At 42.3% G+C, this 13,224-nt stretch overlaps 1 protein-coding gene across 2 annotated transcripts in view; it reads left to right on the top strand.

The window, feature by feature from the left end:
- The first annotated feature begins 1,949 nt into the window (after positions 1-1,949).
- DOCK5 (dedicator of cytokinesis 5) overlaps positions 1,950-13,224 on the top strand; it is a 112,384-nt gene continuing 101,109 nt past the window's right edge. The window contains exons 1-4 of one of the 2 annotated variants that reach the window (XM_072027232.1): positions 1,966-2,072; positions 2,514-2,769; positions 5,708-6,721; positions 6,819-6,920. The gene's annotated coding sequence lies outside the window, so the exon portion shown is untranslated. Of the gene's footprint in view, positions 2,073-2,513; positions 2,770-5,707; positions 6,722-6,818; positions 6,921-13,224 lie in introns of both variants that reach the window. The other variant, XM_038167006.2, reaches the window with a different exon arrangement.

The raw sequence follows: 13,224 nt of genomic DNA on the forward strand, positions 1-13,224 counted from the left end.
TTTACCGTGTTGTTGGGAAATGTTTCCTTTACGTTCACGGGCTACAAGATATGACAAAATTGGTTGTACCCAGATTTAAAGTTCTTTGGGTAGTCATCAAGAAATCAGGTGCTACTCCTGAATATTTACAGCCCCTTTGTTCTGGAAAACAACAGCTTAGAATTCATCTTCCATGCCTCAAATTTCCAGCTACCATTCTTCCTTCCCAGCTCGTGCTTGCCTAATTACATTGCAAGTGCTCAATAGCAGGCACTCTGTCCAAATTTATGTACATACAATATCTAGTGTATTTGTGGACCTCTACAATGTGCAGCAATATTAATAAAAATAAGGCATAAAAGTAGCACTTCTTGATCCATTAAGATAATGGTTTGTCATCATTTCACTAAAGAAATCTGTACAAGCTCTAAGATGTACTTCTGCTTTGAAGTACTGGGGAAAAGGTTCCAAGCTACTTTTTATGATTTCGGGAAAAGATACATAGTTGTTTTTAATACCCATTGTATATTCAAGATGGAAAGCAGTTTTTCATTAATTCTTCTTTTTTAACTTCAATAGTGGCTACAAGCAACTTGTTTTTAATCTTTGGAGTGTGTATGTGAAGAGAGCTAAGAGGAAAGAGTCGCAGTATCCACATCTGCTGCCGTTAGATCAAAGTCAGGGGCATGTATCTCCCTGTAAGGCTGGGCTGTGTCCTCTGTTTCATTTGTTAAAATGACTTGTGAGCATGGCAGCATTTCCAGTAAGCTTGAGGAAAGAAGCAGCACAAGCTGGGTTGTTCCTGTAACTAATACAGCCTTTAAATCTGGGAGCATCTGAGGCTTGGGTTTAAGACCAGTAGTCCTGGAGATCAGATGTTGAGAGAGCTGGCTGATGCTGTGTGTCTGCAGAAAAGAGAAGCCATTCTGCCAGCTCACAGCCCTGGTGCAGCTGCTCCTGCAGCCATTAGAAAGCTGACGGCTTTGTAGGCTCAGCACGGTCGGGGAGGTGAAGGTGCATCTTGGGGATGTGTGTGGGATGAGTGAGGGGGAGGAAAGGAGGAGTTATTTCTTCCAGCACTGAAGCCTGAGTGAGACAGGAGGCGACCTACCGAGTTCAGTGCTCCCCAGGGCTTGCTGCTGGTGTGCTCAGAAAAAAGAACGCATTGCAGATTTCATTTAGGCTGGCCAAGGCTGTTAAGCTGCATCTAGGGCTTGCCTTGAGGGGCAGAGTTACTATCCAGATAATCTGACCTAAATCATTCCTTCAGGAGGCTTGTCACGCTTGGGAGCAACCCGCGCTGGACTGAGAAGTGCTGTGCACAGTGAGGAAGGAAAAGGCCCAAAGGAAGGGTTAATTTGGAATTCACAGCTCCCTGGGGGCAGACTGGAGCCTTTGAAGCTCTGTGCACCCTGTCAGCGCCTCCTGTCGGGAACTCACCCCCGTGGAGCTGCAATTTAGGGGGAGAGGAGAGGGCAGAAAGGAAGTTGAAACATTTTTCCTGGACTTCTCAAGGAATCTGCCAGCGTGAGGTGAAATAAAGGGCCTGGGATTGCTGTGTCAGGGACAGCAGAGGTAGCTGCAGCCCAAGGGGAACTTAAGCAAAGTTTTTCAGTGTTCTCAGGGGAGGATGGGACGAAAGGGGATTTTACCATTTCTGCAGATGAAAAAGGAAGGAGCGTTAACCCTTGGCAGTGTCCTCTGCCTGTCACTGCAGGGGTGTGGAGGCAGGACCTGGCACTGCCGCCTGTACCAGGAATTTATTGCTAGAGCCCTGCTAAAAGCAGGGAAGGGAAGGAAGAGGGAGAAGTGATCGTCTGAGTGGCTGCTGTCAAGTGCTGCTTTGACAAAGCATTGCTCAGGCTGCCTCTTCTCTCCACCCTCTGGGAAGCTGCTGCTTCTGCAGCAGGTCCGGTTCCTGGCAAAAGTTCAGCACTGCAGCAACTTTCCAGGAGGAGAAGGGAGGGAGAGAGGAGGAGAGTCCCGCATAGAGGAGGAGCTACCATGTCCCAGGCTCCCTCTGGACAGAAGTGTAACTGCTAAAAGCAAGAAAAAAAAATGCAGAGGGCAAGCCTCTTTCTTATCCAGGAGCGGTGAGTGCTCTGCACCAACTTCCCTATAGTTAACAGAAGTTTTTGGTGGCCTTATCACAGCCAGACCTCACCCCAAGAGCTAGTGTTTGTGATTGATACTGCATCAAATTCTTCTCCAGAGGAGCTAAAAATGATGCAGAAAAATGGGGCGATGGGAGTATCCGTGGGATCAGAACAGTTTTAGCCCGGGGAAGGTGTTCTTCTCTGAGTGCCCGAGAGGAGGTACAGGTGAAACTGGGGGGAGCAGACAGAAAATGTTCATTTTTGGGGAGAGGAGTAAACAGACAACACGTAAGAGGGAGGTGTTAAGTCAGGAATAGAGAGTTGGGTTGCCAACAGGTAGGAAATCAGGACGGACCAAGCAGAAACTGAGCAAAGGGCTGAGAAGTGAGTGAGTGGGCTCTGTACAACTGTGGGTCTCTTCTCCCTTGCCTCCCACAGCCTCTGCCAAGCGTTCGAGGCAGTGTTTGTGGACACCGAGTGCTTCTCCCACCGAGTCCAGATTGCAGGAACAGAAACTATGTCCCCCGTGGGGGTGGGAAGAGCCCAGTTTCCAACTCCAGTCTGCGTGGAGGGGGATTAAATTCTCCGTCTGCAACCAGCCTTGCACACAGAGCGATTTTTGGGTGACAAATGCAGCTTGTGAATCTTTTCCCACCTGCACCTTTAGGTGCCTCCTGCAGGAGAGCAGCAGGAGGTGTGTGGGGCTGGACGTGCAGTGCTTGGTGGCCCTGCTGTGCCTTTTCTATCCCGTGCGAGGTGGTAAAGGCATTGGGGTACAGCCATGTGGGAGATGGGGTGTAGGAGAGGAGGCATCAGCTGCTCCCAGGGAGTGGGAGGTGAGCGTGGCAGTGGGAGTTAATGGCTTTTCTGCAGCTCCGAGGGAGCAGAGCAGCTTCTGGCTGCGGTGGGGAGATAACGGGCTGGGGGCAGCTTTGCTGTTCTCCCTGGAGCAGACCCTGGGGAGGCAACGGAGAGAGCTGTGGCTCTTTGTAATTATTTGCAGGGGGATTTCTGGACAGGAGGAGACCAGCTCTCTGTGTGAGTGGCTCTGGCTTGGCTGCAGCTTTCTCCTGCAGCGATGGCTTTACAGGGACAGGCAGGCCTGGAGCTGGCAGCCGGGGAAGGGCGGTGGCTGCTGCCAGCTCCCCTCTGCCGCAGGAGGCTGCTGAGTCACTCCTGCAGCGCCTGCTCCTCTCTCAACCTCCAGGCTTTCCTAGGCACCCGCAGTGAGACTGATGGAGACAACGCAGCCTCTTTATCTCCAGCCCTTTCTCTCTCTGTCGCTTTTTTTCCCCCCTTCTGGGTCCCAACCAAAGGCAGACACTGCTTTATAATTTATTTTTTTTTTTTTAAAAAAGCTATAGCCACCATAAAGTGTGGCTGAATCTACTTCTTTGATAATAGATCTTCCCGTTCCTCTAGAGAGCAACAATAATATTTGATGAATACAGTGAATGCTGCAGCATTTTTTTTCTTTAAAGGAGCCCTACTGGGCATTGAATCAGCAATTATTATCCACCGGGCAGACATTTCTTGGAAGTAGGGCTGGAGTGTGGGGGAGAGACATGATTTTTTTATTTATTTTATTTTTTTTTTCAGAAATAAGCAGCAATAAAGCACTTTGTACTGCTGCTTTCCACTGCCTGCTGTACAAGCTATTCCTCTAACCTCTTTTTCCTTAGGGATTGCTGCAGAACTTGTTGGTAAAACTCTTCAAAACAGCCCAGCATGCAGCTTTAGGGAGGATGCTCTGCAGGGAGTGAACCTTGTGCAGCAGGACTGTGCTTGTTTCACAAGTAGGGGTGTGAGGAGAAATAGGTGCTGGCTGAATGCTGATGGCCAGCATAGACAAAGCTTCTATCGGTGTTTCACTGTTCTCTCAAGCATTAGTGCTCTTTAAACAACTGCAATACCTGCTTGGAGTTTCATAAATGTAATGGTCTTGGTCCCCTGAAAATCTAAGTATTTGTTTGAGCAGTGGCTGATGACTCATTGCTTTGTGCCTTACAGCTCTATATTGAACTACCCTATAGCCTTACCTCATTCATGTCATTACAAAGATATTAACGCTACTTTGTCTTAAGATAAGCTCATGCTAACTACTTTAAATTCCTGTTTTAATTTGTTCAGAACTTCTCTATGTATTTTTCTAAAGCAAAAGTTAATTTTTAGAAGTTCTTTGGGCTTGCTATATTTTAAAGCAGGACCTTGAAATTTAATAATGCTGGGCATTATGTCAGTTGAATCTGTTTTGTCCATTACAAAGAAGCCTTTTAATGACGATCATAGTTTTTTTCCAGAACACTTGTAGATTCATATAAATATACCAAAATGTTATATTAATATACTTATTTTATTATTTTCCTTTAGTGTTTAATGCCCTGTACTGTTTACAGCATGCAATCCAAATTCTGCATTGAATACCATTAAGTTTTCTATTTTTTCCCCATGGGCTCACACTAATTGATTCTAAAATGCATAAAATGGTTGAAATGTATGCAAGGAAAAACATTCCATTATTTAATGAGCCATTCAAAGTCAGCTCCTCGTCCTCCAATGTTTATGGAAAAGCAAGGCCAACTGCAGCCAGCCCCACAATAAGTCTGGCTCGTTGGCTCTTCCTAGCCTGAAATCTTAGCCTTAAAATAGAGCCACGAGCCCAGCAGGGTTTATTAGGTACAGAAAAATAAAGTAAAAAATCTCAATCATCAGTCCCTGCTGCTTCTAACTCAGCAATAATTCTAGTTCAATGCTTGCTGATAGCCACAAATCTAAATTTAGCCAGTTGGCCTTGGCTCAAATATGCTCTAAGTTCTATCATGTCTGTATCCCAACTTGTTTGGGAACGTGATTTTGGTGGGAAACTTGCTAGAGTGATAAGAACTTGAGAATTTGTTTCTGAGCTCTGAAGTCCTGGCTACTCCAGGAGCTGCTGTTCAGAAAAACAGCAGGAAAAAACTCTCATTTACCAGCTTGTGTTCCAGAATCTGCTCACATCCTTATTGTTTCCTTTTTCAAATCTATTTTTATTCCAGCCGTTCCTAGCTGCACATCTTTAGGGATATGCAGATGTTACATAATGAATAAGTCATTTTCCTTGTAGAACGACGAGAGGAGTGGAGGCTTGAATTAGGAAATCTTTCTTGTCAAGTTCTGCAGTTTTCATAAAGTTATTTATATAGTCAGAAGTATCTATCTGCCTGTAACATCGGTTTTATCAGGCTTCAGCATTTCATTTGGATAGCTCTAAGGGGATTACTCAAGTTAATAAGGAGTGTGTGTAGGAAGACCGCAGGTCTTCCCTTCTGTCTTCCTCCCACGCTTCCCATCGAAGTCTCAGAGCCTAGTAAACTGCCTTAGAACACTTGGAACTGAAGCCTATGAATCTTCTCTGGTAGCTAATGGGCAGATCATTCATAGTGCACATTGTGTAGCTACAAGAGGAATATTAAAGACCTGGCTCTTGAAATGTAAGAGTTTATCAAAGAAATTGAATTAAAAGATGGAGAAAAGGAAAGGGGAGAAACAGCATCAAGTTTTTTCCAGCAATTTAATTTCAATGTGTGTTTCTATGTTTCATTGACTAATAATAGAGTAAAACATTGTCTTACTGTTGTATTTTTCATCTACAGATCTCAAGATGCATCATGAATACTAATCAGGAAACTTCAGAAGAAATTTGGATTGTCCTACCCAAAAAGTAGTTACAGGATGTTTAAGCCCTACTGGCAATGTTTTCTAAAGATGGTCCTATTGCATTTGCTTACATAAAGACTACAGTCATCTAATAGCTCTTTATAAGCTGCTCCAAAATTACACCACTGCAAAGTGAGACCAAAACGAGGACATGTTTGTTAGTCTTATGTTAATTATTTGATTACTGATTCTGGTTAAGATTCTGATGAGTGTCCTTCTGAATAGAAAACACTTGCTAGTCTTTCCTGTAGTCTGTCAACGTTAGGAATGATTATGTGCAAAATGAAAACTCTTTCCCCAGGCTAGTATACCAGATATGTAAACCTATCCTATTAAAGGAGTAATTTACTTAACAAGGCACAAAATTGGCTTGCCATCCCATGAATAATTGGAATAAATGTCTGCCATCTGAGCCCTTGCTGCAGTCACTAATGCAGATTGAGATTTGCAAGGTTTGGCTGCACTATGTGCTAAAAGGGCTTGCGTGTACAGCTCGCAGAAACTACCTCTTGGTCTGGGGAATTACAGATGGGACCCGTAAGAATCCCTACACATGCCCAGATACTTATTTTAGCTTCCACCAGCCCAGCTTAGAAAAAGCTTTATGTTCTGTTGGGATCTGAGGATCCTTTGTGTGTAACATCCTTTGTTGTGGAGCAACATGTGTGATCTAGTACGTGGGATCCCCTCTACGTATAGGGAATATATAGGTACCTCTTACGGGATCAGAGGTCTGGAATTGGGAAAGGAATTTGAAATAACTTTTCATTACATTAAATCAATCAGGAAGCAGAGCAAACAATACAAAGTTAGGGGTCTGTCTGTCTGCGTATTGGACAACACTTGTCAATGTCCAAGCCCCCAGAGCTAAAGTTTGAATCTGAGCTTCAGAGCCAAACATGCCAGTATGGCAGGAGTCTGTGGCAGACACGTGTTAATTCCCACAGAAGGTGAGCCTCCATTTGAGGTTTTATATAAGTCTTTCAATTTGTTATTGTCATAACAATAAATATAAGGACACTCAGTGGGATTTTTTTTTTTGGACAGTTTATCTTCAGATTCTTCTGTGATCGTTCGAACCACAGTGGTTTTCAAGATTGAGCACTTACAAGTTGCATTGCTGGACCAGTACTGCATCAAAGATGATAGGTAAGTGCTGTAGCTTTGCTTTTCATGGTAGCATACTGTGAATTATTTATGCCATCTCTTTGTTGTCCTGGCGGCTTGGATGAAGGGAGAAAAATGCATGAGTATGTGGCTTCATTTATAGACCACAGTAAAATCAGGTACAAAGCAGGTAGTAGAATCAGTTGCGAGCTGTTGTAAGGATGTGCCGTGCACCTACGTGGACAATCAGGTATTAGCTGAAACTGCAGCACCAAGAAATTTTCTAAAGCTCGTCATAGTGGATCTGTTTGGTATAACAGGTATATTTTAGTCTTGTATTGCTGTGTATCGGGTGTTATATTGGCAGAATAGCTCAGATAAACTGTCATGTACATTCTGGTTTAAATAGATGTAAGCATGAGCCTCACTTTAAAAAATATAAAGCTCTAATTGAACACTTTTCAATGTGTGAACCATCTGGCTCCTGTTTCTGTAGTCTCAGAACTGCACAAAACCTTAGTACATGTATCCTCATCACCTCTCCATAAGGTGATGGCACCCCATTATCCTTGTTTAGCATGTGGGAATTGCAATCATAAATACCCCAGACTAGCAAAGAGTTACCTAACATGCTTTTATGCATTCCTATGACTTCCACAAAGCACATTTTAGCAATTTTGTAGTCCTAAATATCTTTGTAGTCATGGCTGTGAGTCATTTTCTGAGAATGTTCCTGGGAGAGCGGAAACATGAATTTAGTTGTCTGAATTTTTACATCAACACTGTTGCCCCTGAAATACCTTGTTCTTGGGATCTGTAACTATTGGTTCTAATAATAATTAAACAAACAAACAAACAAAGAGATGTTGAATGGGTACATATTTACGTTAATCACAGAGACAAGGTAAGTACATTTGATTTTTGATACAAAGTGATATTGAAAAAGGCAGGTGGCTTCTTGGCCATAGCCCCAAATTCTGCACATCCTTGTGCACCTTCTATTACTGGCTAAAATAATACTTCATAATTAAGTAGGTTACTGAAGAGTTTGTAGATTCTATTATATGTGCAGCTGCTGCAACATTTTAAATTCAATTTGTTAAGGGATATAGACATCATCTCTATTAAGTTATAATGTATAACTTAATGTAGGGTAGGAGGGGCCATTAGCAAATGCCATATGCTAACCTCAGTCGTGTCCACACTGTAATACAAGTTAGGAACAAAGGCGTATTCCCAGATGCAGTTATCTCCTATGGAAGAGACCTATAGGGTCAGCGTGCCCATTGTCCACGCTGACTTGAGGGAAGAGGTTTGGGTGAGGGAAAGACACAGACAGATGCAAAGCTGTATGATGGATATGCCTGATTACAGCATGAACAATAGCTGAAGAGAGGTTCCTGCAGAGCTTGCTGCTGTGAATTTACTCAAAATTTAATGAGCCCAATCTGCCACCTTTGCATCCAGCAGGAATTTTGCCATTGATTGGAAAGATGGCAGGCTGAGACCCAATATCAGGCAGTGGCTAACATTATTAGTGCACAGCTTTGCAGCTATTCCTTTTAAGAGATAAAAAGCCACCAGTAATGATACCTGCACACGCTCATGTTTGTAGTTTATAGGAATTTAAGCTGGGGTTACAGCACTTCATGCTCTGCTCTGAAATGACTGTTCTACCATTACACCTTGTGAAACACCCCTCAGGTGTCCTGACTTTCAGTTCCCTTCTCCTATGCAGTGGCCTAGTTACGAGTCTACCTTTCTGCCCAGAGAGCAAAACAGAATCCAGTGATACTGAGGCTGCTCTAATTAGCCCCTACTTTCCAAAAACCAGGAATAAAACCCTGACTGATGTACCATCAATCACCTGGTCTAGCTATTTGGTTGTGCTGTTTCCTTCAAAAGCTTTTTCTGGAGTGTTTCAGCCCAGTTTAGATTACTTTTCCAGCTACCTTATCTTGCTTTTATTTTAATGGGTATTCAGTATCTCACATTGTTTTGTTGGCTTAGGACAAGACTCCAGTGTACCTCTGTAGCAGAAGTAATATATAATGTCAAGAAGGAAGCTATGTAGAACATAATTACTTGCAGTCTTCCTAAGTAACTTGGAGTCATATTTAAGGTTAAATTTCATTCTCGGTAGTCATGAAAGCCAATTTGATTAGTAGCTTTATGCACAGAAGTTGCCGCTGATATTAGATTACTGCTGCTTTTTTTCCCAGATTTTTGCCAGTGTTTATTGATTAAGTGTGCTGCTTCAGGCACTAATAAATAAATAAATAAAATCATGTCCTGCAGCTAATCAATGGGCTGGTTTTTAAAAGTCTGCAGATCACGTTACAAGGGCAATTGCTATTGTGGGTTCAGCAGATGTGGCTGCAAGCTGTGGATTTTGGATGCAAATGTGATTTAAAAAAAAAAATAGTGTCTCCCTGCATCTCAGCTCTCTGGTTATAAAAATGGCCTGTTAACGCAATCTGGTGCTGGAATGCATTTGTTTAAACACCTTTTTAAGTGATAAGGCTGACACAACCAGAAATTTCATCATTTCTTACTACTCTGTTTTTTGTATTAGGCAAGAAGAATTTCATATCAGAAAAACATAATTTATCCCATCTTCATTGGTCAATATCATTGGACACAGTACCCCAGTATACACTGGTGAAGAATTAATTCTCATTATTTTACCTAACTGCAAGCAATCTTGCACTCAGTGCTGTTTTAAAGGGGGTTAACCATTTAATGCATCTTTTGACATGCCACAATCATGATTTCTTTCCTTCCATTGCATATATAAATGTGAACATTTTATTTTGTGCAGTCTGTTTCTCAAGTGTGACTTAAAGACATTCATACCTGTGGCATTTTGACACTGATATTCCTAAGGGCCCTTCCAGTGTTCACATAAGGTAATACAGAATGGCTGAAAATGAAATACAGGTATTTGAAAGTTTTAGAGGAGGAGGAGCTGTATGAGCAGAGATTGCTGCAGAGGTAGCTTTAAATTGATAAGGTAAACAAATAATGGTAGAAGTTTTTCCCAAAACGGCACAGTGCAGTAAAAGGAAGGTCAATCTGAACCCGTTAGGTTGTCACCCATTAACTGATACTTCTGTCCTGCCTTACAACCGCACAAAATAATGTAGTATCCATACAAGAAATCAGATAGCAGTGTTGAATCTGATCTCACCCATAATTGTTTAACTCCATCTTTATCAGTAGTCTGTCCTGATAAATTACTGGAACCTAAATTAACTAAGGAAAGGAAGACTTTTTATTGATTTCTATGGACTTTTAATTAGGCCCGCACATAAACCTGCCTGAATTCATTAGAGTTCTGGGGGCTTTTTCAACTATTCTGCCCACTTCAGAAGACTGTTTATGTTCCTAATTTCGTACTAAGTCATCAGGAGGTTCGTGTGGAATAGAGGATATCTCTGTGCACCCCCACATTCCCCTACAGAAGGGTCATAAATGCTTGGAAAATTTCGAGCTGCCGTGATAGTGCTTTTAAGTACAGCAGTGGCTGAGGACTAAAGCTGACATTAAATGAACCTTCTCTTCTAAGTATTTGCCTATTCAATACTCTGTTTCAGTGCTCAGCAATGCTTATTTCTGCATGCCTAAGTGTCCTTACTTCTCTTTTCTGCACCTAATGCTTCCTATATTTTACTTGTTCAAATTGATAAGAAATGTGTTCTTTTGAAATGCAAAACAGTTGCAGAAATAGAAGAGAGAACTCTGAGTTGGGTCTGAAGCTGTGATGAACCTGTGTTTTAATAACAGGTGGGTTCACAGACATGAAAGAAAAAGCTTTTGAGGGAGAGAGGCTTGTCTCATGAGGCTGCTAACATGTTCTCAGCTTCAGCTGCTTTGAACCACCGTGTTCCAGTAGACATTGCATTTCAGCCCAAACCTCTTCGATTATTTCTAAAAGAAGGGGGGATATCTAACCACAGAACACAGAGCCACAGTAAGAACATTTATAAAACATCTGAATAATCAAGAATCATCCTACAGGATTTAAATTTTTAGTACCAAGTCACCATAGGCCAAATCTTGCTTGCTACAATTTTAGTCAAAGGATGTTTTATAAGAATAGGTTCAAGAGGGATTTGGCCTTGTCTTTCACAAGATCATTTTTGTCTATCTTAGCTGTGACATGTCTGCAGAAATGTCAGTGTGAATTGTCTAGTGATCAACAGTGATGGCAAAACATGACACTTGTGTGTTTGCAGATAACAGCAAACAAATTGAACTTTCATATCAGGCATGTCAATATACCAAGCAACTCTATTCTTTTGGAAATAAATGCTCTTTCCTGTTTCTTCTCTTCTCTTTCCCTGTCTCTCCCCCACTCCCACCCTTACCCAATTTTTTCAGTAGATAGAACCAATGGTGGTGATTCAGATATTTCAAATTTGGTTTAGTCTTCACGTTTGCTGTGGTTTAACCTGGCAGGCAGCTCAGCACCATGCAGCTGTTTGTTCCCCACACCCCCGAGTAGGATGGGAGAGAGAATGGGGGAAAACAGTAGAAGCTTGTGGGTTGAAATACAGGCAGTTGATAAAAGGAAGAGAAATAATACGATATGAACAAAGCAAGTGATGCACAATGCGATCACTTATCACCAGCTGACTGATGCGCATCCCATCCCTGAGCAGTGGTCCCCATACCCCCCCATATAATTGTTCAGCATGTCCACATGGTGTGGAACATCTCTTTGGCCAACTGGGGTCAGCTGTCCTGCTTCTGTGTCCTCCTGGCTCCTTGTGCACCCCCAGCCTCCTCGCTGGCAGGGCGCTGTGAGAAGCTGAAAAGTCCTTGGCTTAGTGTAAGCACTGCTCTGCAACATTAAAATATCAGCGTGTTATCAACGTTATTCTCATCCTAAATCCAAAGCACAGCTCCATACCAGCTCCTAGGAGGAAAATTAAATCTCTTCCAGCTGAAACCAGGACAACATAGCAAGCCTTTAGGTTTTGAGTGTTAGTATTCTGAGGATGAGAAGCCAAAGGTTGCTGCATGTTATTACTATTATTGATTGGGAAATAGTGTGTTATCCAAGTTGAATCCTTTGCCTTTAGATAGCCTTTGTTTCTCTACCAAAGAACTGCAGAAAAGAGGAGGACTTGTTTAAAGCATATTCTCTTTTCCTACCACTTTGTTTCATGATACCTGTCCTACGTGGTATATATTTCTTTCTGTACCAATCACCTCGGTGTACTATCAGATCTCATCCGGAACAGTTCCCATTTTAAACTGAACTATATCATGTCATGCAGATTGTTTGGAATTTTAATTTTCTTTTTAGAACTAGGATAGGTAAAGAAAAGGGTAAATTGCCAAAGAGCCTGCATGTCTGAGACTTCAGGAGTTCAGCACTAAAAGGGATCTCTGCTACATTATTCAGGAAATAGCGGGTAGACAGCATACCTAATGAGTAGCATCAGGGATATCTGGACTTTTTCTTTAATGCCAGTGCCTTTGTACATCTTGCTAATGTGATTTACAGTGCCTTAAATGAATTAGTGCTACAGCTTCACTGGTCTTGAAAGAATACCTATGCATCATCTTACTTTGACACAGCAGCTAATCGCATCCAGGAGAATTAAAAGGCATGTAGCCATAAATTCTGGCATAAGCTTCAGATAAGGACTGGAGGTGAAAAACTGGGTGGGGAGCCAAGTAGATTCTGCAGCTTGCAAAGTACATCCTGGGCATTGGGGCAGAATTCTGAAATTCACAATGTCAAAGTAAGCGAAAGTTGTGTCTGACTCAGATGATCAATAGTTCCTGCCCTAATCACTTGTTTGCACTCCCAAAGCTCACTGAAGAAACTGGGAATATTTATATCTAGGTCTCTTATCTCTAAAGCTTAGATCTGTGTTCAGACAGACTTCTTTCAGATTCAGCTTGAAGGCAAAGGACCTATACGTGCAGAAGTAAATGTGTGTGTGTAGCCTGGATCTTAAGTGCTCATGTCCTCAGCTATGATCCAAGGAAGTTTGTCATTTTGCTTCCTTACTGCTCCAGCCCACAGCCCCAAGTCCTGTAGCTGATAACCTCTATTAGTAGACAAGGGCTTGCTTTCATTGGCACAGTTACTGTGAAAGGTACCTCTAAATATAGGTATAAAAACGTACAGCAGCCTTACATGACACAGACAGCTTTGAATCTCTCTCTTACGTCTATATAACCACCACTGATTCCACTAGCTTGACTGAATCCTTGCTAAATTACCTCACTGGAAAAGAAGAATCAGACCCCCCTGCTTAACAGAAACCACTGTACTTTATTTTCATTCTGTTTAAAGCAAGAAGGATCCGGTGCTTCAGCTGTCATC

Source organism: Anas platyrhynchos, chromosome 23 (assembly GCF_047663525.1).
Source record: "Anas platyrhynchos isolate ZD024472 breed Pekin duck chromosome 23, IASCAAS_PekinDuck_T2T, whole genome shotgun sequence".
Lineage (NCBI taxonomy): Eukaryota > Metazoa > Chordata > Aves > Anseriformes > Anatidae > Anas > Anas platyrhynchos.